General features: G+C 36.2%; 1 long non-coding RNA gene across 1 annotated transcript; it reads right to left on the bottom strand.

The window, feature by feature from the left end:
• Positions 1-15,486: 15,486 nt before the first annotated feature.
• On the bottom strand, positions 15,487-16,123 carry LOC116181911. Its single transcript, XR_004147373.1, has 3 exons — positions 15,911-16,123; positions 15,773-15,862; positions 15,487-15,721 (listed from the first exon to the last, which is right to left on the bottom strand). It is a non-coding gene; the product is annotated as an uncharacterized LOC116181911 (long non-coding RNA).
• Between the last annotated feature and the right edge of the window lie 9,315 nt (positions 16,124-25,438).

Below are 25,438 nucleotides of genomic sequence, written 5' to 3' on the forward strand. Positions count from 1 at the left end.
TTTTTACAATAACTTTTTTTGTAAGCGTTACAGAAAAAATTCCTTCCTTGGTACAAGACTCGACACCATAACGAACCAAATAGCGAAAAAAGTAGAACAATAGCTCTTAAGATAAAGAACTAGTAGCGTCGCAAAACGAGCGGACGGACGGACAGACGGACAAAGTGGCCACAATAGCGCATTTTTTTTATTTTTGTGGAAATGCGCTAAAAAGGCCATTAATTGCACGAATCTAAAAATTATACACATATATACCAAATTGACTGTATTGTCATTGCAGAAAGTCATACAGATACATGGACAAGCGTTTGTAATACTCATTTTGATAGATTCGGTGACGAGGGTCTGCATAGCCACGAAATTGAATTAGTTGTTGGTCCAGCGAACCACAGCTGAAACATTTCAAATATATACCGGCATTTCTTAGATTGATAGAACGGCGAGAAAATTGGAGAGCGAACAAATAAATTTTGACCAATTACGGATTAAATCCTTTCAGTAACACTAATTCGTTCTGGCATTTTAACGTTCATAAATTTGGTTAAGGTGCTTACTAGTACAAGCTCGGGATTTACTGTTTATTAATCCTTTTGAGGCTTCTCCCTTAGAGCACTGAAATAACTTTTTACCTAAAAACGTATCTTACAGTCTATTATAATTTTGTATGAGAAAATTGTAGCTTTTGTCATTTTCTTATTTTGCTTCCGTGTCTTACACGAATGCTCTCCGTTTTTAATAATTTTTCGGAACATAGGCCTAATAGAACTCAAGTTTTATTTATTACATCGTGGTATTAAATTTTCGCTGCTGTTCTCTCTCTTCTACCAAAAATGTTGATATTTCAACTTGAGTTAATTAATTACTTACCACTTGGACGTATACAGCTTTAATTAATAACGCTTATTCCGCAATTAATTTTTAGATTTTGAATATAACCGAAGTTAACTCATTTTCGTTATCAATTATTGTTGTACTTAATTAACAGCATTTGAAGATTTATAACAGATTTTAAGTTTTCTGTTTTAATACGATAGCAGATGATCGTAACATTTCATCCTCCTTCTTTTGTTTGACTGTCTTAACACTTGTAAAGCACCACGTTTGTTAGACACGGCACAACCGCATGAAGTTTAATTATAATCAATAATCATAGTGTAAATAGCACAATTACGCTATGTTATAATTATGGTGGAAGACAACTAATTAAGCACAACGTATTATCCTAAACGTCGGGCTTCGTAATTTCTAATTAAAAGGAGATACCGGTGTAAGGTTGCAAAAAATTGAAAAGCAATAGTATATTATGTTCAAGTTTTATAAATGACACTTTAGACACGAGTTTCTAGAGAAGTTTATAAAACGCGTTACATACTATCTTAATTTTTTATTCAATGATACTATACTTTTTCTACGAGAATTCTGTTGCCGCTTGCGTAATTGCAGAAGGAGCAGCAATAACATTTTTCCTCCATTACTGGCGAGGAAATATTAAAGATCGGGACGCCTTTAGGGCCAAGTACTTTAATTTTGGAGAATTTTTAATTTTTTACACTAATCCAACTTCATTATAGTGTGACAACCTGTTAACTGATAACGAACAAAATTTTAATCCAACCTAAGAAATGGTAGTACCGAAATGAAATGATCCATAGCAATGAATGAAATACAACTCTGTTCATGCAAATAATTTTTATGGGTCGATTCCTTTAGGTAAAATTCAAACAAAATCAATTTGCGAATTTTCAAAAATAACCGAGTTTTGAGGGAAGGAAGATTCTTATGAATGATGAATCCAAACAAATGAACTTCAAAATTCTAGAAAGTAGTACTCTAAACCGTGGTTATTTATGCACAGAGATAAAATGCCGCTTTTTCCACTGCATTGGCGTTAAATGTTGCCTAATTTATTACTATAGGTTTTGATGTGAACAAGATGCACAAATTGATTAACTTTAAATATCTTCGAAGTATGCCGTTAAACACAAAGGTTTATTTCTAGTTCCAGAGGTGTGAAACGGTCACTTTCCAATAAATGGATCTTTACTTTCGCTTAAGGATTGCTGAGTGTAATGGTACGCGGTCAAAATACCACCCAACAGACACCTACTAGCTCAAATTACCATTATTTTCTTCTCTCTTTTTAAATTAATTCCTCTCAAGCCATGATTGCGTTCTGACTAATAAAAATCTTAACCAAAATTTTTATAAGTTTGAAAATTACGTCCGTATATTCCAATAAAATCGCTACTGAAATGTTGAATTAAAATTAACACTCAAAGTCAAAGAATATTGCAAAATCAAACTTTTACCTGGATCTCAAATCGAAATTCAAATTGACACACAATTAATTGATATTTATTCTAAGACACATCATGATAAAACCAATTTTATATAAAAATTTGTAAGAAAAAGTTAAGGCTAACAACCCTTTTTTTAATACACACAACCCGTTTACAAAAGGGGCAAATGAAAAAAAACGATCAATTCAAGAGATCTCAAAATAAAGGAATCACAGATTAGTCAAATTTATATCCTAATTATCTGGTTCGGGTAATGGGAATACGATGTACGACAAACCTAAAACTTTACACAGAACTGACAGTTTTTAAAACTCCCTTTGGTTGAACACGTCAAGTTGGTAACGCAATAACTCGTTTAAAGATGTTGACAAATAATCATAATGGCTGATAGGGTGATAAGAATCTTAAAATTAAACACTTTAACAAAAACTGCACGAGGACTATTGACCACAATTTCTTTAACTGGCCGCAATAATTTAGCGCAACAGTGACATGCGCTTTTTCAATCGACCCGCCAATACCATCATTTATTTTTAGGTCAAGCCACCTCCACTCATCCGTTCCATATCGTTGTTCTACGGCAATTCTCGAAACGCCGCTTTGTCGCCCGTATTGATAAACACCCGCCTTTGTTATCGTGCACGTGGCGTTGTTAGTAAATAAAGCCAATTAATTTGTTCAATAACGCTTTTACAAAACATATGGCCAACTTTTACCTTAGGTGGAAATTACGATTAAATATACTCTTATTTATGCGTTCTAAGATTTATGATACTTACTAAGGGCCGGTATTATAAAAGCACAGTTTAAGCGGAGATTAATCAATCGGCGATTGAACGTCAAACCAAGATTGAGAGCGGTTTCGTATTATAAACACCGTTGGAAAAGCGTTTGGTGAATCTCCGTTTGAGTTTATGATCCCTCGGATGGTAACACTGTGGGCGAACCAAGGACCAATCAGAGCGCAGAATTTTCAGTGGCCGATGCATCAGCTGACAGGTGATGATGTTGTTTACGTTCTTCGCACCGATCGCGTCCGCACCGCTCGTTCTTTTCGTTTCTGTGCCATTTGCCGCTGCCGCTGTGACTGTGCTGATCTGTTCATCCCCTTGCGAAATCGTTTTACATAGCGCTGTTCTGTCTGCCACTGTGCCAATGACAGACAAAGGAAAAAGCGAGTGGTTTTTACGGACGCGGACGCCCATCAGCAAGCGGACTGCGTTCAGTCATATTTGAAAATAAAGGGACGGACGCCTCTACTACCAAGAACAAGGTTAAGCATCAGGATATCATCAGATATGTTTTTTGTTTGCATCTATATCCCTAATCATTCTGTGTGAAAAACCTTACAGGTAATGAAGCTGGAGCTGGTGACGACAGCCTCACCATTGATGGGCAATTATTAATTAATTAACACACCCAGTTGCGCAAAATATGTTTGTTTGGGGGGCAATTAGTGCTCTAATCCTGTTTTCTAGGGATCTAACAATATCCTTGGATAACCGAAATCTCTGCCCAAATTCCTCTTCATCCCACTTGCCGAAATGATCAACACATTCGTTAAAATTTCTGCTCTCCTTCTAAGGAACTCATCCTCTGCTGAAGAGTAGAAGAATCATCGTCGCTTACTGCCCACAGTAACCGACCTCTTGCAGATCCAATTTCAATTATTTCCATTTCGTTATAAATCGAAACAATGACACAAAACAAAATAAACTGGTTATGATAACCTTAATTCTTTACACGTTCGCGCGTCTAATCTCCGTTTGGGCCCCAAATCCCGAGAAAATTGACGGATCGACTACAATCGGAGATTGAACTCTAGTTAAGACTCAAGCGGCGTTTATAATACGCGCAATCGCACTCAAACTACGATTGAACGCCAATCTCCGTTCAAGCGGGCTTTATAATACCGGCCCAAGTACTCCTCCGCGTACTCCTTTAAACCTGATATGTATTCAAATTATTTATAATAATTGTATAAGGGTGCGCTGATGTCATAGAGATAAGTTGTTGATTCTGTATTCTGTATTTTTGTAAATTGGTCAAAGTTTGTCAATCGTTAGAATAAAAGTTATTAGGAAGTCTACAACCTTTGTCCAGCGAATACATAACAAAACCCATAGGAAACCCGCATTTCTGTCACGTGCTCGGATTTTCGCACAACAGGGCGAAACTTTTAGGTCCGTAGAGATCGCTTGGCGCAATACGTTTATTGATATGGTACGTTATCGCCCGACATATCTTTGTTCAATTTCACTATGAAGCGGTACTTGTGTAAATTTTCCTATGCTTACCAAAATATCAATTCGAAAAATGACTAATTCTACAGAGACCACCCTTTACAAAACGAAGTTAAGAAATAGGATCTAAATCTCTAAACAAGACTGTAAATTATAATATTATATACGAGTATGTATTTATAATATAATATATGCCAATGCTTATTTGGCCAAAAGCTGCAGCAAAGCTTTAGATTTTTGTCCTTTCTAAACAACAGTTCTTGCAAATGCCAAAGTTTTGCCTTTCACACAATTTGTTAGGTTATAAGTAAGTAGGACGAGCATCCCGAAGTCTAACATTTTATCACTTTTCCTTAAGTCACGACTTGACTTAGGATGTTTATGAATTTAAAATATGTCTTCCCTGCTACCCTTACGTAGTTAAATTTTAGGGCATTCCATAAATACATGCTTCATCTCATTTAATTTGAAAGTGCATGTAGATTTTCTTTCACTATTAAATTTTTATGTCTATAATTAAAAACATTAATGGCCGTTTGCACAGACAAATTTAAGCGTAACCATTGTCTCAATAATCGTTGCCATAGATTTTACTCTACTCTTAAGCCAAGGTCCGCTTAAATTTGTCGGTGCAAACGGTTATAACTATCCTAAAATGTGACGTTACGATAGTGTAATGGATTATAAGTACTTTTCTTATTCCTCGCATGTGCTTAAGCAACATATTTCGAAGGATCCCGCTCAGCGTGTTATAATAAAGTTGATTGTTAAAAGTCGTAAACGAACCGAAAATTAGAAAAAATTTTCAACCGCATCCTCCAAAAATAAAAAATGCGGGCCGGTTGGTTCCATCAACCCCAACGACGTTACTTTTTCATGTGCACGAAGCACTCAATTTAACCATATATACCTACCTACCACTCTACCTGCTTCGGAAATGTGAGTTTTCCATGCGGAAAGAAGCGGTTTAGACGAAAATAAGCTTCGTTAATCATAACCGTGTTTTATGTTTTCTGCAAGATTAAAGAAGGCACATCTGTATTCAAAACGCAACAAGTCGTAAACAGTACGCTTCTGCACTAATTGAATCTTGTACGGTGGAGCATAAAAATGTGTGTTTTCTAAATTGTGCGGTTTGTTCAGCGATTTGATTTATAGGGTGGACGTCGGTATTCTACAAATTATAGCCACTAAACATTAAAAAGATTGTTCCGCTTAGATGGAGATCAATTTATTTCGCTAAGTAAAATTTTACTGTCTAACGAGCGTTTGTGAAATTAAAGTTGGATGGTCGAGTTAATTCTCTAGCTGCCTGGTGAATTATTTCACTTCTTCCCTTATTTCTACGCACAACGTTTCTTGGTACATTGCAGTGTAACCGCGTGTCTTTACTGCGATATCCTTGACATTTTTATTTTTGCATTTCTTTTACTTACTCGTTACTTAGCTCGTGCTATATCAATCAGTGTAGAGGTTTTGAAACCGGAAGTTGCAGTCAACCTGCCGCCATATCGAGGTATACTAAAATATTTTTGTCCTCCCTTGAACACCTGCTCCAAGCTAGTCTCAAAATATTGCCCTTTATTTCAAGCGTTAAGTTGATTGTAGATAGGTACATATGAAAACCTTTTCCCGGACAAATCAGAAATGAGAAACCCATTAAATGGGTGACACGTTTGTATACACAGTGGCGCATTGAAAACCAAAGAGCTGCTCTCCGTTAATTAAATTAAATTTACGAAAAACGCTCGGAAACGCGAATTTTGAGTTTACGGAGGACTTTTTACGGTAGAACTCAAATCACTAATTTCTTCGCCGTGGTACCTACGATTACTACGTCTATAAAATGCGAGGCAAAGTGACAGAGGAAGGGATGTTTTGTTGGGTCCTTCATCCCCTGAATTTGGAACGTATTTTTTTTAGATTTGATCATTGTAGTAGGTATCCAAAACATTTCACAATTTAGAATTTAGAGGTTGTTTTAGTGCTACGGGATAAAAATGTGAGGACGTACACCCTACAATATCCGAAAATAGTTCAATTCCGTTTTCGATAATCCACCCTGTATATGGTAGACAGAAATAATAAAGAACTTGGAAAAGTTATTGTTAGTGTGTTTGTACCAGAAACGTCCTGTTTAGCTTATTTTTTGTGTTTCTATATTAAATAATGGCGTATCTCAGTCTTGTACAGGGTGTTCCGAATTGCTTATTCTCGATAGTTTTCGAGGATATTTTGAGAATAAAAGAGATAGAGTGATGCGGTTTGCTCATGTCGCAATTACTTTTCAAAACTGTGTAGATTGGCGATTGATGTATGAACGTGACAACAGCTCAAAACTCCAAAAATAAGATTTCTTCTGCCATCTTTGATTGTGAAAGAAAAATGTTTGATTGAAATGGTTTGGAACTGATTTTGATAAAAATAAGTGTGCACGAGAAAGAAGAAAGCTGAGCTTAATTTTTTTATTACGCTATGATTTACCACAAACAAAAATATAATAATAAATCAATATTCTACAGCTATAACTTCTCGTCTTTCAAAAACTATTTTTATATATTTCAGTACAGTTAATTTAAGAAAATAAATAACGCTTGTGTCTTCTTTTTCAGGCTCTTCTGCAGGCTCACGATGTGGTGGCACACGAAATTTACGGTGAAGATGCAATGCGAGTTACACCGCCTCCTCTACTTCCATATCTCAATGGGGGTGAAGAACTCGACGGTACCAATGGAGAGGTGGAGATGGAAAACGTCACGAGGGTCCGATTGGTTCAGTTTCAAAAAAATACAGATGAACCTATGGTAAGATACTTCTGTGACACTAACTTTTGAGCCACATAAAAAATAAATGCAATGCCCCACGTTGGAGAAGTAAATAATAATGCTGTGTGCAATGGCCCGGCTAAAATGAAACATACACAAAACGTCTTAAACCTAGCTAGCTCCCTTATTAAATTTCTCCCAGGACACATCCGAATCCCGTCACAATAAAAAATTTCAATTTCGACTTCAAATTCTAAAGCAAATAATGACCGGGATCAGATTCCTTAAGTTCCAAAAGGATTACTTACACAAATTTGTAGGCACCTGAATTAAACATTGAGTACGGATCTACAAAATTAATCATAGTTAAGAATGAGACATTTATCTCGAACGTTAAAGGGTTCGAATTTACATGAATTCGCACAATCAAAATTTCTTTTAGACACACAAATCAAATTAATCATAACATTCTAACAATCGAAACGGATTACAACTAGGTCCGTTTACACATCCCGCATAATCGTTCGATCAACAATTAAATAAAATAATTAAAAGGTAAACTGCTTACAGTTTTATGTTAAAATCCCAAAAAAATTCGAGAAAAAAACCACTAATTGCGACACGTATCGCACTAACTTGTTTTTCTTTAACTTATCGTCTCTTCAGGTCATGGGAACGTAATTTTACTCAATTTGGATCAAACTGGCTGACCAAACACACGACAGATGAAACGACGGCTGTCCGGCAACAGTAGACGACAGCTTCAATTATAAAATAAAAACTTCCAAACTTTTACGTACGTCTTCTTAAAACTTTAAGTCGAACTTGGCTGACTTCCTAATTATTACGTAATGAGCTTTACCTAACGAACAATGCGAAACCTAACGCACGACGCGCTTTCAACGAACAGCAACTCGACCTCGAATTTAGCGGAAAGACCCCTTTCTTACGCCCTCTTCAGTATTTAACGGGTCTTCTCTCTTTTCACAATTCAAAAAACTTCATCCAATTAACGGAACGTAGCAACACGATAGCCAGTCTTCGTTCCTATACGCTCTTTAAAGTCGCGAATCCCAATTTTACGCGGAATTCTCTTATCTCAGATAACAATTTTCTATGAAATCACGCAGTTTTCTCCCTGATAAAATGCTGTGTTACCGCTAATAAATTACCTTTTAACAAATATAATCAAATTTTCATTTTTTGGAAACTATTGTTTTTAATTGGTAGCTATCCATCTTATAACGACTCAAAACGGGGTGATATTGACTAAGTGGATTGATAAAGACACTAAACCTTCTTTTAATTATTTCCGTTTCTACAAAAGATATGTTGATGACATTCTTGTGGTCTTTGGGGGTGATAGGTCTGAGCTTAATCAGTGCTTTGAAATATTAAATTCTCTTCACCCCAATATCAAATTTACTCTAGAAATTGAGTCTAATAAGCCTATTAATTTCTTGGACCTGTCATTGACTAGAGGCACTTCGAGGGTGGAAATCGGCATCTATCGAAAACCTACCACCACTGACCATGTTATCCCATATCACTACAGTCATCCTCTCTCACACAAACTTGCTTCCTTCAGATTCTTCTTTCACAGACTCCTTTCCCTTGACCTTTCCGAACCTTTTTACTTGAAAGAACTAGACATCATTTTTCAAATCGCTAGTGCGAACAATTACCCGTTCCAATTGATCAATAATTTACATCGTAAGATGATGTTGAAAGACTTCCTATCCAGACGTACCACCCTCTCTCAGACCCCCGATTCCCCTTCCAAATATTTCTCCTTACCGTACATTGGTCCCATATCTGAAATAATAGCCCGTCTCTTCCGTCCCCTCAAAGTTTCCATTTCCTTCTCTGTTAAGAACAACTTAAATTCTATCTTAGTCAAAACCAAAGGCCCAATACCTCCTTTATCCAAGTCTGGAGTTTACAAACTGGTTTGTTCAGATGGCCCAGCTTGTTACATTGGACAAACTGGTCGTTCTTTTAAAATTCGGTTCTCTGAACACATCACTGCCATTAAGAACAACAACATAAGCTCTGTTCAACCTAATCCCAGTTCTTCCTTCGCTTACCACATCCTTAGTTCAGGCCATTCGTTTTCTAAAGCGGATTTCAAAATGTTGCCTGTTTGTAACAAAAGTCTCAAATTGGACTTTCTTGAAATGAAAGAGATTTACCTCCACTATAGGACGAATCCTCAACACTCCCTTAATGAAATCCTTCACTTAAATAAAAATTTGCATTTTCTCACCAAGTAGTTTCCGACCCCGATACGCTTGTCAGCCCTTCGTTTCTAGTTTAAGTTTACGTTGCCCTTTTTCTGCCTTCAGCAGATCAGGGTTGTTACTTTTGGGCTTCCATTCAGTCAGTGAGTCCCGACGACTACCTTCAGTAGAGACAGGGTATTTTGGCCCATTAAATTTAAATATTATCAAAAAACAATAGCCTAATGTAAGCTAAGTTACATTCTTTTCACCTTTCTTCTTTTTTCGTCCCATAACCAATTCGGCCCTTTATTCCTTTTTAATTTTCAAATTTTCAAGTTTCCCGCTTTTGCCCCTTCCCTTCAGTTACTTAACCTGTCGTATTTATAGTTAGCACATTTCACATTGCTTGTCAAGATGGCTGTGTCCATCTCGTCTCTTCTAATTTCTTTAATTTAATCAATTGTTTTATAATATGTGAGGACAAAAAGTTTTTTAAATTGTTAATATTGTTATTGTTTCCCATGTTATAAATTAGTAATTTTTCCCGTAAGTATAACTATATTCTAGACTTGTTTTTAACACATGTTTTACAGCATATTGATAACCAAATGTACCATTTTAAAATGTAATTTTCAACCACCTTTATATGTTCTCTTAAACTTAAGGTAGGTCACCTAAGGTTAGTCATTGTTTCAAATTATAATATTTCAGCTTGATAATGACCTTCGGGTCGAAACTATAGTCGCTGTCACCTAATGCCTTTATTCTAATACCTGAAATAATTAAAAGAAGTATGGGGAAGGTTTAGTGTCTTTATCAATCCACTTAGGCTATTGTTTTTAATTGAATTTCCCTCAGCATACAAAAGTGCCTACTGAAGATTTGATCTAATATCGGAATTCTCTCTTATACTAACAAGAGCAAAGATACCCATACAATCCCATTCGATGTGCCCCCCCCCTCTTTATTAAATTGAAAAAAATTTGTACTGATAACTATTTCAATCAGGTGATTATAGTAGATTTTATGAATTTTCCGCAAAACAAATGAAAAAAATAATAACAATAATAATTAATTTCATACTAGCGTACATACAGGGTGATTCCTATAGTACCTGCCACCGTTTGGGAGCGTGTAGGTGGTGCGTAGGGGAGTATTTTGATATAGGACACTTGGGGTCGGAAATCTAAAATAAGGGTGCCAGAGCCAAATTTACCTTCTGGAATTTCGCGCCTGTAGGTAGGCAACCCAACCGGCCGGCGGTGCACACGGAGCGATCTCAGGCGGCGATGTGTGGCTGACACTTGATCAGAATTTTGTTTAAACCCACGAAATCCCGTCTGCAACGACGCGTATCAAGTGAATAAACACTATGGCACGTTTTACTAACACGGAATACGCGGACATGCACTTCATGTACGGATTGGCAAATGGTAACGCACGAGCTGCACGACGAGCGTACGCTGAGCGGTATCCAAACCGTCAGTTACCCTGCAGACAGGTCTTTCAAGAAGTTCACTTCCGACTGTGCGAGACAGGGCAATTGCAGGTAAGCTGACGGAGGCTTAACTTTACACACAGATTCGTGATGCACATCGATACTTGGGTCATTTAAGCACCCATTTCGAAAAGTTTGTTTGTTTACACCGACCTCCTCCTATTTCGCAGCCCACTAGCGCCCGTGATCGCGATCGCCCGTTGGTAAATGCCTTAGAGGAGGATGTGTTGGAACGTTTCGAGGCAAACCCGCGTACTAGCACTCGACTTGTAGCAGATCAGGTGGGTTGTAGTCAACACACAGTGTGGAACATCGCCAACAACAACAACTTACACCCCTATAAGTTTAAGAAAGTGCAAGAGTTACGGCCGGGTGACCATGAAAGGAGGCTGGAATTCTGCAACTTAGTCGTCCAGGAGGAAGAAGCTAATCCGAACTTTCTGAGGAGCGTGCTAGTTACTGACGAGAAAGGATTCTCAAGAGAGGGGACCTTCAATCCTCGTAACAGCCACTACTGGGCGGAGCACAATCCTCATGAAACGTTTACGCGAGGATACCAGGACAAGTTTTCTTTAAACGTTTGGGCTGGCATCCTGGGGGACAACCTACTGGGGCCTTACATCCTCCCTCCGCGTCTAAATGCCCATAATTACCTGATTTTCCTGCGCGAGGTGCTACCAGAACTTTTAATGGATGTTCCAGTGAACTTGTACTGGGACCACTGGTTCCAGCACGATGGGTGCCCTGCTCACTACGGGCGGCAGGTGAGGGAACACTTGGACCAAACCTATCCGGACAGATGGATCGGCCGTGGAGGTGCGGTGGAGTGGCCTGCCCGCTCGCCCGACATCACCCCATTAGATTTTTACTTGTGGGGTGTGATGGAAGCGCACGTCTACGAGACTCCCGTCGAATCCGAAGAGGACTTAATTGCGCGCGTCGTCATGGCCGGAGAGGCTGTTCGCCAGGACATAGGAGTCTTCACGCGAGTTCGAGGGGAGTGGTTGGCTAGATGTAGGAAGTGCATTGAGAACAACGGTGGCCACGTTGAACACTTGTAAACGTTATTGCTTTTGACTGTCGTTTTCCCTCCTCCCCTCCCATGTCGCTTCCTCGCGCTAACTCGCTCTGCATCGCTCCGCGCGAAACGTCGGTCGGTTGGGTTGCCTACATACAGGCGTGAAATTCCAGAAGATAAATTTGGTTCTGGCGCCCTTATTTTAGATTTCCGACCCCAAGTGTCCTATATCAAAATACTCCCCTAGGCACCCCCTATACGCTCCCAAACGGTGGCGGGTACTATAGGAATCACCCTGTAGAGTACTTATCGTTATCAGTGTAGTTCAGCAGAATGAAACTAAGATACCTAATGCAAATGAGATGCCATTCTTTCATACATTGATTGTAAAATTGCAATTTAGTTAAACAGTTTGTGTGAGACTTCATTAAATTTAAATTGCTAACATGGAACTAACTATATACTCATACACGCGAAAATTACTTCTTAAAATCTTAACCCACTTGAATGGATATTTTATGTGTCAAAAATTATGAAACTTTTAGCTTTAACTTTTCCACGACTTAATTTAAAACTTTGATATTGCAAAATACGCTCAATGTGTTTAATTAAGCGTTAAAGGAATTGGGGAGGCTACCCAATTCAACGTGATCGCTCAAGAGTCACACTCTCAAATTGAAATGCGTATTCGGGGATAGTGGTACATCTTCCGAGCTCTTTAAATCTTGTAGAAAAAGTTTACTATGCGAATCCTAATTTGAATGCATATCTCCGCGTATTGTACGTGATCTTCCTACAAAATGTTGGCTCTGACACGAATTTATCAATAATCCTCGAGCAATACACCGCTCTTTAATGGTTTTCAATTTTGTGAAAAGATAAGCGGGGGCAAAATTGTTTGATAACGAGCCTTCGTTTTATGATGAATATGTATGAAACCTTTACACATAAATACGGAAATGGCTAAGCTAAGTATAAGGCAAATATTGAGCGATAAATTGCGTTCGATTAGTTGTAAATATGCGCTGCAAGTCGAATAAGAAGAATCTTGCAAAATCAGGAAAATTTGTTTCGAACTTTTCTTTATCGGCAATTGTACGTTCGAAATTTGCTAAATCCTTATTATAAAAATGGCTCTAAACGCATTTTGAGATCTTCTTTTAGTCAACTCAATATTCGAGAAGCATTCATTGACGGATTTAATAAATTGAAATTAAGGCTTTGGTGCTAATTAGATTATTATAAATCAAACACTACATTTTCAGAATGCCCGGCAAGAAGTGTATTTTAATAGTTGTATGAGGTATGAGGTTTGCCCTGGAAAATTTTCTTCAGAGAAATAAATCGGTTAAATTTTTGGAAAGATATTAGAAAAATGAATAAGAGATACATTTAGTTATTCCTTAGAGAAAGAAGACAAAGTGTCTGAAAAATAATTTGGATTTTGTGATTGAAAGTGGACTTATGAAATTAATAAAACATGGTAATCTCACATGCATCTTCCAGTATTAAATACTATTTAGAGGTAATTTTAAAAGAAATTATTGCACACTTAGGTATACATGGGGAAGAATAGGAAACGGTGGTTGAATACACCAACGATTGTTTGATACAAAGATCTTCCTTCTCCTTTTCTTTCTAGTACCTGTTCGCTCCTAATCCTATCAGACCACTTTCTTCCAAGCATTCTTTTCCACATCCACATTTCCATAGCTTCAATCATTTTCTTTTTAATTGTCCACGTTGCTCATCCGCAATTTTTTTCCTTAGATTCATGTCCAACTTGCTGAACAGTATTCTAGTTTTCCGGATAAATGTTTCTTATGCTATTCCAATGCGCGTCTTTATTTCTTTCCAGCTTCTCCAATCATCTGTTACAGTGGTTCCTAGATATTTACAGGTTTGTACTTGTTCTAGCATAAAAATAACGAGATCAAACTTATTTTTAAAAATTTGAAAAATAAATTTCAACTGTAGTTTTTGCTAGGATTACGAAAAAATCATTAGGTTTCATATTGTTCCCACGCTCAGCACATTTAGGCCATTCATGTTGTTAAAGTAGACTAAAATTAATAAAATTTAAAATTAAATTAAAATTAATAAAATTAATAAAAACAGTGATCTACTCGACATTCAGCTGCTTCAAGGAGACGCCCAGATTTTCATCTGTGTGAACAATATTCTGTCGAGACACAGGCAGTTATTTTTTGAGCTTGAGAAATCCTTTGGGATTTCGTCTCCACAGAGAAAAATGTTCTGCAGGTTACAGGATATTGAAAAGTCCCTTGATCCTCTACTGTATGTCGATGGTTGAGATCACCACCATGGCGAACCGACGCGACAACATTACTTTCAACAGTGTGTCTTTTTCTGCATGCGTCGTGAACACTGACATCAACCCCTGTAGAAATCGTTTATTTTGCAGTAGGCCACGTCCCTTACTCACTTTCTCGAATTAAAGAAAGACTTTTTCACAAATAAAACAACATCCCATCGAAACCGACATTATTTCTCTCGCGCACAAACCTTCGAAATTGAGGTTTGAGAACATTTGACAGTGTTGGTAAATCATTTTCTGTCAGGGTCGCCGACATAAGCGCTCCCAATTAACCAAAACAACTAAACAGAGCAAATTTACGAAAAATTTTCCTATTTTTGGAGTTTTACGGTTTGTGAGTGAACTATCGGCGTCATTCTGTGCTTAAATTAAAGATAACATTTGCCACAACATGCCTTTTCCCGTTCATTTTCCCCCATGTTGGGGAGAAATTTGAGCAAATCTTAAATTTCACTTTTTTGAAAAAAATTGTCAATTTTTTAAGGGCTGTATCTTGGTAAATGTTGAACCTACAGGACTGGTTCTGGTCTGAAATTGTAGCAACTAGTCCACTTTAAAAACCTATAGCAAATGTTTGTTTAATCAAACGCGTAGTTTAAGACTTATATTGAAAAAACCAAAACAAGTACGAACATTTCGCGGTTTTTGAGTGCTGCAAAGTTAGCGTTGGTCTTTTGCGATGATGCAAACTTGGAGATAAACTACTGATAGTGATCCTAACAGAATATCAAAATGAGAACTAGCCGTTAAATTTTAGCGATTTCTAGTGAGATATGACTGGCCTAATTGTTCGCAGGCTGAATGTATATGCATGTTTCAGAACACAGTAAGAATAACCTAGGAGAAAGGGACCTTTCTCCTTTCTATTTAGTTTGTGTTCCGCAGAAACCAAGTGCATGCTCATGCAGAATGGATGAAAGATTCTGAACAGTTTGTTCCAGACTGTTAATACGCTCATCTGTGATAGTTTCGTTACCATTTTTCAGTAGCATCGAAGTGATCACTTCTTTCTGTGCAAAACTGATATCGGTTATGGCGAATTACAATGTAAATGTTTTACTTTGTCATTTTTCAAAACTAGAAAAAATAATGACATAGATATCTTTGTTGAAACTTTCTGTCCAACACCAGACCAAAAAATGTTTCCCGCCCTAAATTTACCGGCACGAAATGATCAACCAAACCGAAAAGAAATGCTCTACTAGGTATCTAAGAATACATGAATCACTAGTCCTCTTCCTTCTTCGCAGAGGTTGATTTAATCGGTACCTGTGGTCCTTCGCCAAATGGGATGAAAATAATAACACCCAGTGTAACACCAGTCACATATGGATTGGCTAAAATCCATTAATTTGTCAAGTTAAGGCTTAATAAAGGATTATACGTACTCAAAAATAGAGACCAATCCATATTGTATACATCTATTGCAAATTGACCCAGCTGATTGAGGAGTTCCAACATGCAGTCATACACTTTTCCTAAATTAAACCGATTAATCGATATACTTGGAGATCATTTATGCTTACCAAAGCCGAACGTTATGAAAGGTAATGTCAGTTCTGACAATTTAGTGAATTTGATTTCTCCGCTTCGCACCCTTTCGGTGTCTGACCAAAATAACACAGTAGCAGGCGAACTCACAAAATGGAGAGGAGCGGGCTGAGTTTAGTGAACCAATGATAATTATTTGTATATAAATAATTAAACTTTATTAATTTGAGAAACTCAGTAGCCTTGAACACTCCCGCATAAACAAAATATGGAATAAATTTGAAGTAGCCTATTGTTTAAATATGAAAAACAAGCGTACCTTCATTTCAAGAAACCACTAAGGACGGTTCTGTTTGATTTACAAAATAATGCCACAATTTAAGCTTTAAGTTTTTTTTCTCTTTCTTTAATCAATTCACTCATTTGTTCTCTTACTACTTATAACTGAGTGAATATAATACTTACTTTTGTAGTAGGTATTTAAGGTATTATATTTAGTCAGTGTTAGTTTACGTTACGCAACTTATTTCCTTGGTTATACTATTATAGAGGTTGAGTGGAAGAGCATCTCAGCTGAACTCCGCCTCTACTCTTCCTTATTTGTATCATTATTTCTGTTCTGTAGTAGTATCTATAAAAAAGACTTTTATTATTAATCAATTATACATATATTAATTATATTTTTAAAATCACAAAACGCAATTACTTTCAGATGTCCCTAATCTTTTTTAACGTAATTTTACTGATCAATAAAACAATCACAATCCAAAGCGATTATTTACCTAAACAAAATTAAACATTTAATATTTCCCAAACAAATCAAATATGTAGACTTCGAATTCAAATATGATCGAAATTGTGTTCAATCTACAATGACAACCACATTTAAACTTGAAAAAAAAATAGAGATTTAAGTTATATAGGGTGATCCATCATTACTGTAGATGCTGAAACCATAAAAAAACGCCCGCATGACGTAGCTCACATAACAATTTATTTTTTGTCCAACTATCAAATTTTGAGATTTTGGAGGGTTAAGGCTTGAAAATTCATCCTCCGTGCTTTAATTTATTTGACGGACACATAGAGAGACAGACAGCAATACAAAATTACAAACGATCCTCGTTAATAATCCACACAGGGTGTGATCAACAATTAAAAAAGATGAATCAATAAAAAAATTAAAGAAATTATATATTTGCCAACTCCCGGTATTACCAAAAATAGTATAAAATTTAAAACATCTTTTAGACGAAATAGATTCATTGAATAACTAATAAAATGCACAAATTTTCAGAAAATTAGTGGCATTTGTTTCCCAGATAATTATAAAATATAATCGACTCAACTCGTGGTTGTAGCAAGTAATATATCGTTAGAATCGTTGAAACAAGAGGATTGTAACCCATGCCCTATAAAATTCCCGGTAGCTACGTGCCTGGCTGACAGACAGGGTGGTGAAAATGTACAATATTTTCGACTCTCAGAAAATGGACTTGCTGAAATTTATGATATTTCACCACGAATAAATTTTGTATATAAACTCACCCTAGCTCGTTTACATATTTTCTCCATTTGAAAATTTTTTTCCGTTTTCTACTCAAATATTAATGTTTAGTTGGTTTAATTAAGTCGGCGCTTTCAAAACCACATGAACAGGAGGCGGACTCCAAAACACCAATTTTAAATAAGTTGTCTTCTAAATACAAAATTATTTGCGTACTACCAAAGGCTAAACTTAATGTTGGGCATGGTGTATGATAAAGCTATACACCATGCTGTTGGGTGAATCCTTATATAATGAGTAATCTGATTCCACTCATTCGTAATATGTGACTTCACAAAATCTGATCTCGGTATATTCTAGAAACTCTCCATTTCCAACGGTTAATGTTATATGCTACCTCATTGTATTTCAAGCCCACGTGTGCGTTCATTCAATAAAAACCACCTCCAAACCTCTCTCCATAATTATAAGATCAAATGAACTTACCTGTGAAATTTGATCATAATTATATGAAGGTCTCGACCGAGAAGATCACTCCCACCCATCCCACACCCTAGGAAGCGACAATTGTTTTCCTTTGCATAAGTGAATATAAAGCGTGTGTACCCTGGGAGAGAGGACGCGTTCCCCCGCTTTTAACCTCCGACAACATTCCAGTAGAATCAAGAATGTTTATGGCGGAGAATATTAGCAATTCATCACGGCTGTTATCGAACCAAATTTTTGTACAAACAAATATTCGACGATCTTTAGTTTCAAACCTACTGAACGAGAAACTTAAAGACACTCTTCAAAATTCAGTGTCCGACAACCTCTTATTTGGCAGTACTCTGATAGAGGATATAAAATGTGCCAAAGAAGTTCAGAAATCGAAATCTGACCTTCAAAAACCCCCCAAGGTGAGAGATAAAACAAAACATTTAAACTGGAAGGGTCCAGCTGCGAATTCTCAGAGAAGCTTTCCCCAGGCTGGACCAATGAGAACCAGGGTTGCTTCTCAAACCGAGAGATATCGGGATCTCCGAAAAATGGCCTTTCCTCAAAAGAAAATGGGCAGCAGACATCCATTTGTACGAGAGAAAAACCAAGACAAGACAAGACAGACTTATCAACGCAGGAGCAGATTTTATTAGAAAATGAGGTAAATTTACCTTTTGCTGGTAGACTGAAACATTTTATAGGTAACTGGCAAAATATTACTAATGACAAACGGATTTTGTCTTGGTTAAATGGGTATAAAATTCCTTTATTTGGAAATATTAAACAATCATGTCCTTTTAAAGTACCAAATTGGTCTACTCAACAAAAATCAAAGCTTCACGTTTGCATTTACGAAATGTTATCTTTGGGAGCGGTGTCGAAATGCTCGCCCCTGCAGGGCCAGTTTATTTCACCATTTTTTCTAACACCTAAACCAGATGGTTCGTTTAGGTTTATATTAAATTTAAAACATTTAAATTCATATATCAATAATGACCACTTTAAGCTAGAAGACTATAAAACGGCATTAAATTTGATTAACGAAGGGGATCATTTTATCAAACTAGACTTGGAGAAAGCTTACTTTCTCATACCTTTGGCCACTGAAAGTAAAAAATATGTAAGATTTGTTTTTGACGATGAACTTTTTGAATTTAATTGCCTCCCATTTGGACTGTGTACAGCTCCATATGTTTTTACGAAACTGTTAAAACCAGTGTTGGCAAAATTAAGACTACAAAATTTATTGTCTGTAGTCTATTTAGATGACTTTTTATTGTTAGGTAGTTCTTCTGGAGAGTGCTTATCGAATTTTAAATTAACGTCTGCTTTACTCGAAAGTTTAGGGTCTGTAATAAATTTTAGCAAGAGCGATATCATTCCTAAAACAAAATGTACCTTTCTAGGATTTGTTTTTAATTCGTCAAATATGACTATTTATATTCCAGATAGTAAGAAGCAAAATTTGAAGAAGTTAATTTCCTTATTTGTTAGTAAGAAGCAATGTAAGATTCGTACGCTTGTAGGAACACTAATATCAATTTGTCCAGCTATACGTTACTCTTGGCTTTTTACTAAAAGATTAGAAAGGGAAAAATTCCTTGCCTTAAAAGGAAATAATTACAACTTTGATAAAACAATGTCTTTAACTAAAGAGGTGAAAATTGATCTTCTGTGGTGGTCAAAAAACATTTCGGTTGGGTATAATCATATAAGAGATACGGAATACAAGTTAGAGATTTTTTCAGACGCCTCTAGGTCAGGCTGGGGAGCTGTTTCTAATAATAAAACTGTTCACGGGTTTTGGTCGGAAAAAGAACTTTCTCATCACATAAATTATTTAGAACTTTTGGCAGCCTTTCATGGACTGAAAAAGTTTGCTAAAAATTTTAAATTTTGTAATTGTCTATTAAGAATTGATAACACAACAGCGGTGGCATATATAAACAAAATGGGAAGCATTCAATATCCCCATTTAAACAAATTAACTCGTGAAATGTGGCTTTGGTGTAAACAAAGACACATTTTTATAAAGGCTGTATACATTAAATCAGCAGACAATGTTACCGCTGATCGTGAATCTAGAAGAGAAAACCCAAATATAGAGTTTATGTTAGCAGATTGGGCTTTTGAAGCAATTGTTGATAAATTAGGAACACCAGAAATCGATTTGTTTGCAAGCAAATCAAATAATAAATGTGTTAATTTTGTAACAATTACAACTGATGCTTTTACCATTTCATGGGAAAAAATATTTTTCTATATATTTCCCCCATTCTCAAATAGAGTTATTATTAGAATATTGCAAAAAATAAAAAAGGAAAAAGCAAGAGGCATTGTGGTAGTCCCACTTTGGCCAACACAAGCATGGTTCCCATTATTTCAATCTCTACTTGAGACAGCTCCAATGTATCTTGAAGCAGATACTAATTCTTTTCATTTTTCCAATCGGACGATTCACCCATTGGCAAAATCAACTACACTACTGGCCGCAACTTTGTCAGCAAGATTTTCGAAAACAGGAAAATACCAAAACCTTCAATTAACATTATGATTTCATCACTAAGTACAGCTACCATAAACCAATATTCAGTACATTGGAAAAACTGGGTATCTTTTTGTTGTGCACAGAAGACAACTCCATTTAACAACAAGGTTAACATGATCATAGAGTTTTTAACAAACATGTTTCATAATAATAGTTCATACACTTCTATTAACACAGCTAGATCGGCTATATCACTCATTACAGGAAACACACTTGGAGAACACGAGAATCTGAAAAGATTTATGAAAGGAATTCATAATCTAAGGCCAAGTAAACCTAAATATAATGACACATGGGACCCAAAGATAGTTCTCGAGCATTTGCAAACACTACATCCCAACGACAGTATCTCCTTAGAAATGTTATCATCAAAGTTAATAACCCTGATATTACTGTGCACAGGACACAGATTACAAACATGCTACCATATCAAATTAGATAATATAAAGTTTTCAGATCAAGGTGCTACCATTTACATTACAGATCGTATTAAAACTTCTGGACCAAAGAAAGTACAACCCATTTTAGTGTTACCGTATTTTAATGAAAATCCAAATTTATGTGTGGCAGGAACCTTAAAAAATTATATAGCACGAACAAAAGTTCTTAGAGGAAAAGAAAATCAACTCTTTATTTCTTTCAAACCACCACATAAAGCAGTAACGACTCAGTCTTTAAGTAGATGGGTAAAAATAATATTTGAAAAAAGTGGAATAAATTGTAAATATACACCATATAGCATAAGACATGCATCCACATCTTTAGCTAAAAGACAAGGAGTTCCTTTAGAGCTAATTAAAAAAGTGGCGGGCTGGTCACCAATCTCCACCACATTCTCAAAATTTTACGACAGACCTTTAGATAATAACGATAGATTTGCAAAAACCGTTTTGTCATCGCAAATGTAACTTTTTACTTATCGTAGATACTAAGTTTAGTTTTAGTTATAAAACTAGCGATATTGTCTTTGGTTAATTAGGGTAGGAATTTTCGTTGTGGAATCTTACTATCACACTTAATAAACGTTTTCTCATGTGTTCTTGTATATGTAGCGATTATTTCGGACATAAGCTTATGAACACAATTTTGCACACAAAAGTTAAAACAATTGTCTTATAAACTTTAAACAACTACCCTTTGATCTTCGAAGGTCGAGACATGAAATATAATTATAAGATCAAATGAACTTACCTGTGAAATTTGATCATAATTATATGAAGGTCTCGACCGAGAAGATTCAACTCACCACCCATTCGCCAACACCTAGGAAGCGACAATTGTTTTCCTTTGCATAAGTGAATATAAAGCGTGTGTACCCTGGGAGAGAGGACGCGTTCCCCCGCTTTTTGTTTTTAAATCGCGTGGTTCAAGCAGGAAAGAGAGAGACTACCACTTTGATCTTCTCGGTCGAGACCTTCATATAATTATGATCAAATTTCACAGGTAAGTTCATTTGATCTTATAATTACAATACATAAAACATTAAGGGTCTTAAACAAATGTTAGAGAATGATGCAAGCGTCTTAAACAAAATATAAAAATGTTAGAGAATGATGCTGAAGTATTTACAGTATTAGACATAAAACATTAAGCCTAGTATAGTCCACTGCAAAGTAGATAGTTATCAAATTCTAACAGATCGATTTTGAGTGGATCTTTATTAATATGACAATAAGAGCTATAATGAGGTAAATCACTTAGTTCCAACTCAGGTTGTAGAATGATATTAAGTTTATCATATTCAATGTTCATAATAAATTCTTGAACTCTGCGAATACAGTCAATTTCACGTTCTTTATCGTACTTTTTACAGCCCGCAGCAGCAGAAGCAGCTTCATTGCCTTCTTCTTCTTCTTCTTCTTCTTCTTCTTCTTCAGTGTCACTATTACATTGTTAAACAGCGATGATGATGATGCGGCCGTCAGGGATGACAACGAGTACCATGATGCTGTAGGCTTGAGTTTTGTTGACTGTGGTGGTGGTGGTGGCATTATCCATGGATGGTTACATATTGATGTGGGACGAATTATTTCAAAATATTCGTGAGGCTTTATGTGTCTAGACCTAACAAAATCGCAAACTTCAACTAGAAGCGATGAATTATTGAACACAGGCGCCAGTTTAACATAACTTTTTTCAAAAATTTTAATGTTAGTGTTTCACGCACAGTTGTTTTATACATAATTTTTACTACCCGTTCTAACCACAATCTTTGTAAATATTCTAATAAAATGTTCGGCGTGATAATATGACCGTATATGTTTGATGTTTCAAAAGATTGTAATTTAAACTTGTTTAAAAGTGTAATTCCACAAATTTGTTTTAAGCTCCTAGGTTGATTTAAAAAAATGAATTTCGTATAACCTGCACGTTCTTTTACAAATTCAAAATCTGTAGTATATGGCAGTAGGACAATTTCCTCTTCTTGATTTATTTCGATTGTTTGTCTATGACCATCAATTGCAGATATAGTTAATAATACTTCAGCATCATTCTCTGACTTTTTTATAAACACTTCAACACACCCCACACACACGCAAATATAGAAGTCGTTAGAAGAGTTAATTATATACTCTAACGCTTATCAATTTTTATGTCACCACGGTTTTCTGTTGACGCAAACGGATATTGCGGTTTCATGTTATCGCAAACGGATGTCGCCGCGGTTTTCTGTTGACGCAAACGGATATCTCGGTTTTCTGTTGACGTCGGCGCGCGGTTTCATGTTGACGTGCGAGGATTCGAGAAATTCGACATTCATCAAGGAGGGGTGCTGAGAATATAAAATGTGAAAATATGGTCAGGTTATTAGTTTTGAAGATCTACTTTGATTGTAATCAGTCGTGTAAATTACAAAAAAATAAATAATATGGATTTCAACAAAATTTTGAAGAACATTAATTCTGCCGGCATGCTCTCCAAGAAAGGAAAGTTTTGAAAATTGAGGAAATGGAAATTGGGAAACTATAAAATTAAAAAACTCAAATCAATAATGAACCATTTTGGAAGAGGAATTGTCTGCGAGCTTGTGGAGGAGGATGGTAATGTTTCCATATTTCTACCTCAACGAATGGTGAGGGAAATCGACGATGATGCCCTTACAATTTTGAATGGTAAAGATAAAAGGATTGGGATTGTTGTGCATGGTTTGCATACCGATCTTCCAAAAATTCAACTAGTACCAGTTGACCAGGAAGCGTAAGCTTAGTTTACATTAATTATAGTTGAATCGTAATAATAATAATAATAAGTTTTGTTATAAGTAGTTAAACAAGGAGAGTTCTGGCACAATGTAAATCTCCATAAGCGCAACGTATTTCTTATGGGAGATTTCAGTGACAAAAACTCACTTTTTGGATCGGTCTTGATTGCGGTGTTTTTTTCGAGGTTTGAGGGGTTGTATATGTGTGTAGGGGTAGTAGATGTGTTTTAGGGGGGTTGTAGATAAGGGGTAGTAGGTAAAAACAAATTTCTAATTTTAGAATCATGCTTAGTAACACAAGCGGCGTACTTCATAAAATGTATATTTAAAACTTAGTAGTAGTCGTTTGCGGTTGAGATTTATTTTTAGATGTTATCTTAGTAACATAGCGTTAGAAATAAAACGTTTTGCGGTTCTGTTGATAAGACAAACACATGTGTTTGTGGTTTACTATAATCCTTCAATGGTTGTAGTGTTATCGATGTAGCACAATATTTGTTGCAAATTTTCGATACAGATTTCGAGATTGTGGTCTACAGATGGAAAAATTTACAATGTTGCTGAAGCAAATATTTACAACATTGAGGTTTTACAACAGAAAAATAAAAAACGTTATCAAAATGAAATAGGTATAAATATGCAACGTAGTTTAGTCAATATCAATGGTCTTTTCTTATATTGACACTCTCCTACTACTACTTACTTAATAGGAAAGTAAAATGATTAGATAACAAAACAAAACGACCCTATACCTATCTAAAATTACGAAACAGGCAATGTGAACAACTTTTAAAATAAACTTTCCTGAAAAATTTACCATCACTATAATAACAACCTTAATTACAGTAAAAAAAATTCTATAACCCCGAGACAAAATCAACGACGTTTCCTATAAAATGGAAAGCCTAATTCGTACATGGGGTTTATCTACCAGCGAAGAGCATTTATCTCAATTGAGCGAGAAGTACAGCATTGACTTTGGTGAGCTACTAGTGTGTTTCAACTTCATTCAGTACTTGAGTCTTTCGCATTGCGACGACTGGACTTACAAGCGGCAATCGCTTTGTAATCTGATGCAAGACGTGAGACAGCGAGCAGCAGTTCGTGTTGAAGATACTGGTACTTTATACAAATTATGTGTTAAAAATTTGTTAACCAGACCTTCTGTATGGGACTGCTTACCAGCCGTTGTCAAAAGTGAGTTGGAGTGGAAACAGAAACAACTAGCTGACATCGACCTGGTAAGGTTTGAGCAGGAAAAGGATGAGCAATTAGCTTGCCTCATCAATGCGATATCCAGTGATATAAGTTTAAGTCAGGCACTTGGACAGCTTTTAATTAATTGTTTAAACGAAGTTAAGGACGACGCAGGAGTTGACTTATCTAATAGTAGTTATTTTAAAGATGTTAGTTATAGTTACCTAGTATTATATGAAGAAATTTGTAGTAGTAATTTAAGACTCTCAGAAACTTGTAGAAATAGGTATAGTAGGTATAGGGAATTAGTTAAGAATTGGTTATGTATATACAATAAACAGTTTTAGTGTTACCTATCTTTTGTAAAAAATATATTCATATTAAAAGAAGCGCAGCGTGTGTGTGTGACGCCCCACTCCTACTAGAGGCTCTTAACTCGTACGAAATGCGCTCGCACTTCCCCAGTTAAGCGCCGGCGGCGGGTCCGTCATAGGTAAACGTCAAGTTCTCATAAAGCCACAACAATCGTATGACGTACATCAAGGAGGAGCGTAGGACCTCTCCTTAACGGTCAGGTTAGAGAAGTAGAGGATCTCCCAGGTAGGTGACATACATCAAAGGAAAAATTC

This window comes from Photinus pyralis, unplaced genomic scaffold (genome assembly GCF_008802855.1).
Source record: "Photinus pyralis isolate 1611_PpyrPB1 unplaced genomic scaffold, Ppyr1.3 Ppyr1.4_unclustered_Scaffold28, whole genome shotgun sequence".
NCBI classification, from domain to species: Eukaryota; Metazoa; Arthropoda; class Insecta; order Coleoptera; family Lampyridae; genus Photinus; species Photinus pyralis.